At 35.1% G+C, this 4,903-nt stretch overlaps 1 long non-coding RNA gene across 1 annotated transcript; it reads left to right on the top strand.

The window, feature by feature from the left end:
- Positions 1 to 1,594: 1,594 nt before the first annotated feature.
- LOC131634131 (uncharacterized) lies at positions 1,595 to 3,133 on the top strand. Its single transcript, XR_009293491.1, has 3 exons — positions 1,595 to 1,622; positions 1,796 to 1,917; positions 3,031 to 3,133. It is a non-coding gene; the product is annotated as an uncharacterized LOC131634131 (long non-coding RNA).
- Positions 3,134 to 4,903: the final 1,770 nt, after the last annotated feature.

Consider the following 4,903-nt stretch of genomic DNA (forward strand, 5'->3'; position numbering starts at 1 on the left):
ACGATGGCGGTGGCACCGCACCTAGGTCTGATTTCCAATTCGTTTACATTTTTGAAATCCTCTCTCCCTTCTCCTTTCTAACCCGAGTGCGATTATTGTAGGAAATGGGTGGAAGGAGGCGGATCTGAAAGGGGGTCGAGTGGAAATCCTAACAGAGAATCTCCAAAAAATCAAGGATTCTGCGATGTGAAGAGCGAATCGAGCAAAAAAAACCTTCAATCGGCGGAAGTGACGGTGGTGAGCGGCGGTGGAAAGCTTTTCAGGTGAGCTTTTCTTCTTTCATTTTGTTTTAGGGTTTATTCTCTGGGTCTGCAAAGACTATGAACGAACATGGATAGATTTTAGGGTTTTTTTGGAAATTTTTGTCAAAAAGCTGCGCTGGAATGTTAGTGAAGAGCTATAGGTTCTAAATTTAGGGTTTTTCTTTTGTTCTTGTGTAAAATTTGTGCTCTCTGAGTTTTTGTCTCCTGTTCTTGGAGAAACGCACTAAATCACACCTCGAAGGCAGTGAAGTCCACACTTCAAGTTGCACAGCAATGTGAAAGAGACAGAATATATCTGAATTTGTTATTTCATTTTTGTCTTGAATCGTTGCAGTGGCTATGATGATGAATCTGTTGTAGAATATGGGGATGAAGATGAAGATATGTTGATTCGGTGAAGCCGCTTGAAGACGTGAATATGACGAAACAAATGTTGTGGTTCTAAGAAGATTAGAATATGGAGAGAAGCATCAAAGAATTTGCAGAAGATAGAGAGCGGTGAAGGTTATGCGGTTTTAAGATTCAGAGAATGGTGATGAAGATCTTGCAGAGAATAGGGAGAGTTTTCTTGGTGAGTTTCTCCCGATTGTTGAATAATTAGAGTGATTTGCAAGTGAGTTCTCCTATTTTTTTTCTCTGTGATTCTTTGTGATTTACATTTTTTCTGATTCTGTTTTCAGTTATATGTTTTGTTAAGCTCTTGTCGGCATTGGATGTAGGATGAGATTGTTGGAAACCGATATAGCAGCAGGACAGGGAGTCATAGATAAGTCCATGTTAACTTGATTGTTATGTTTTTATGCTACTTTGTTTACAATTAGTCATAAGTCATCATTGGATTTACATGTAAATGAAAAATATTATTTTACGTTTTCATCTGTGATGCAAGTTTACCAATGTATGCATTTGTTAATTAATGTGTTTCTTCTTACAGTACCGAGGAGGTGGCTTTCCATTTCAATGGTGGAAAGGATTCAATGATGAGTTTCAATTTGTGTAATCTTTTGTCATTCAACAGAATCATTGAGTCCAATAGTAATGAGAGCCCCAGTGCTTTCCCGGAAATCAACTCATTTACCTATGACACTGCTGCCACGTGAGTGAAGTTTCTTCTTCCTTTGTGCTAACATGAAAAAGTGATCTTATTTTTATTGTCCCTGTTGTGTTCAATATCTGATTGTTACAAATTCAAAATTGTTCCTTCTAGCAAATATGAACCTTTGATGTTTTACTGCATCATTCTTATTAGAATTTTCTTGGTACTAAATACATGAGACTGTTGCTTAAGAAGATTTGAATTGCCATTGCTATTATAGATAGTCCATTGTGTTCTTCATAAATGACCTGGAAGAATTGTTGGTAAGTGTTCCTTATTCAATGGCATTTTTGTAAAGTAGGTTAATATAAACAATTCGATCATCAAATGAAAACTTCTGACCAAGTTTTAGGATTTCCGTGTTGAAAATATTTGGCTGAAATCTATGTTTGTTTAATGAAGATTTGTGTTTTGAAGAAATGCTTCGCTATTGCAGGATGGCCTGGATGATGAATCCTTTGAGAATTATAAAAGTGGCTTAATGGCAAAGCTGTTGGAGAAGGATCCATCTCTCACATATGAAAGCAATAGACTGTGGAATCAGATTATTGATAAAAGGTACTTACATTTTTAGTAAATTTTAATACTCAACATGATAATTTATGAAAACAGTTTAATAATTTTTCGTCTTTGTTTGAACTGATGTGTTGACTTGCAATGACATGTGTGGACTGGCAAGTAGTACTTTTCAAAGAAGAAAATACTTTTATTAACCTTTCCTCGTCCTTATAGTTATATACAAGAGATGAACAATAATCTTATGCATCAAACCTTAACCCATTTTTAACTAAGTTAAACTTTCTCTAATCATCAATTCCTAAACTTAAGTTCCTCATCACTCTTCTTCAATCTGTAACCATGATTCTATGTAGTGTTTCCACTACTGAATTTGTCTATAATACAAACTTCAACTCCACAAACATCAACTTATATGGAAATGCCACTATTCACTCCTCTATTCTCACTCTCACTAATGGAAGTTTCTTCTCAATAGGTCGCGCTTTTTACCCGAAAAAAATACCTACCAAACTGCCCAACTCTTCCGTTCTTCTCCCTTGTTTATTTGCTGCTTCATAATGATAATGATGATAATAAAATCCCTTTAAAAAGAGTTTTATGTATACATGTGATGGTTCTGATCTAAGCCTAACTTCTCCATTTTAATCTCTGAGCCGGACCTTGGTTCTTGTTTATATCATATCTTAGACTATAAGAATTGCGATACGATATGTAAATTCAACCTGTTTTATGTTTCCATTTGCAGGTTTTTCAGAATAGATATGTAAATTCTTTGAACATATCATTTGCTGATTTCTGTGGTAGGTAGATGTATTTGTTCTATGTTTGTAGTGTATTGTAGTGTATGATGTTACTGAAGCAAGAAATTTCAAGTTTTCTATTGGCTATTGATTGGTTATGCTTTTTTAGGCACATTTCTATGGAGAACATAAAATTGTTGTCAAATTTTCTCTGGAAAATACTTGTCAATGAAAATTTGAGAGCCATTTCTACTTCTGTATCACAATCACGAACAAAAGCATTGAGTATACAATAGTTTTGTTTTGGTCTTTTATTTTCATGGATTCTGTTTTGGACTTGTAATGAGGGGATTTCTACATTTTGATGTTTATACTGATTGTAATTTGTTTATGTTTACAATGTTTATAATAGATGACATTCGGGTTAGGAATATCGCGTGGTGAATATGAAGGAAGTTGCAGCTGTTAGTTAGTTAGTGATCACTGATCACAAAGAGAGAAAATTTGGTAACATGACATTATAGTTCTAGCTAAAAAGAATGTATCAATGTTGGAAACTTTGTTTTCCTGTAAGCATAGTGAGACTACACAGGTTGAGAGTTGATTCTATAAAGATTTTAAGCTGAGAATTAATTCAAATTCAAAAGATTTACATGGAGCAGAGGCAATCATATTTCATTTATATCAATTTTATATAAATATTTGCTTATTGATTAATGTCCTTCCTTACAATTTAATTAGTGCTAAGTGAATTACATAGGAAGAATATCTAAATACTTCTAGAATTGTATTTACTTTCATGATTAATTTTATATTGATCAATATTATTGTTAATTATATATATATATATAATGATACAGAAATAAACCGTGGCAAGATAAATGGTTTAGAATGCATAACATATAACAACGGTTTTAAATAGGTGGTCATAACCAAACCGTGGCTATATCTTGAACCAATACTGTGTCGTAAACGTTAAATTGAAACCGTGGCTATACCGTATAGCTACGGTTTTGCAGTCATGACAAATACAAACTGCGGCCTTAATCAAGCTACCTAAACCGTGGCCTAAAAAAGCCACGGTTGTCAAAAAGGCGTGGTCTATACCAAAAAACCGTGGACTTTACTTTAGGCCACGGCCGCATACTCCACAGTTGGATTTCCGTGGCCAAACCGTGGCCTCAGCGTTACGCCACGGTTATTTTGCATATAGCCTCGGTTTTCTGGGCGTGGCAGGAGGCCTTTTTTCCTGTAGTGACATATGTTAATTAATCCTAATTAACTAATTTATCTAATTACACAATTAATCTAATTTATCTAATTACATAACTAATCTTGTAAAGTGAACGAAGCTTATTTTTATTATTCTTTGATATCTTCTTGAGAAAACTAGTGAGATTAACCATCAGGTTTACTAACAGGCCAACTAAACACACACATATAAAACAAAACACTAACCACACAACAACTCACAAAATTAATATGCACTCCCCGTACTATTCACTTTACCGAGAAAAAAAATAAGCTACTGACAGCAAAATATCTTCATCTCTCTCGCACAAACCCCACCCCTATTTACAATATAAATCACTTTCCTTATCATGAAAAAAACATCAGATCTACATTATTTTTGTCTAATCATGGTTCATCAAAAGGTTAAGATGGAGAAAACGAACCCAAATTTCGACTCTGCGAGTACGGTGGAGATCAACGTTGACGGAGCGGTGGTGGCTGCGGCTCTGGCCGGCCGTGCAGTGCGACGAGCAATTGAGGGTCCGGTGGTTATTATTTGTAGGTGCGATTGAATTGATGGCGGACGGTGGCTGCACGTCGGAGATGTTGTTTCGGTCGTCGACTTTGTTTTCCGCATGTAAACTACGCACGCCGAATGTTTGTGAAAATGTTTCAGCTTTTGATTTGGTCACTATTGAATGAAGTTATGAAGTCTGTGATTGTGATGTATGAAAATTTAGAGCTTTTGCAGAGTGTAGTTTGCAGGTACAGGTTGCTGTAATTTAAGTGAGTGGATGATACTTGGTTATGATAGTATTTTTAGAGGAAATTTGCACATGGAAGCCAAAAAAGAAGGTTTGACTAAGAGAGAAAATATGTACAATAGTGTGAACATGTATGTGAGAAGGTGAGTGAAAATTGTTTACTGTAACAGAGAAAGTTTTTTTCTTTTTGGGAATCGATAGAAGGTCGTTTATGAAAGTTAGGAGAAAAAATTAGTGAATGGGATCGGCCTCCCAAAATAGGGTTGTTAGTTGTGTATTTATAATAAA

The sequence above is a fragment of the Vicia villosa genome, unplaced genomic scaffold (genome assembly GCF_029867415.1).
Source record: "Vicia villosa cultivar HV-30 ecotype Madison, WI unplaced genomic scaffold, Vvil1.0 ctg.001235F_1_1_3, whole genome shotgun sequence".
In the NCBI taxonomy this organism is placed as follows: Eukaryota; Viridiplantae; Streptophyta; class Magnoliopsida; order Fabales; family Fabaceae; genus Vicia; species Vicia villosa.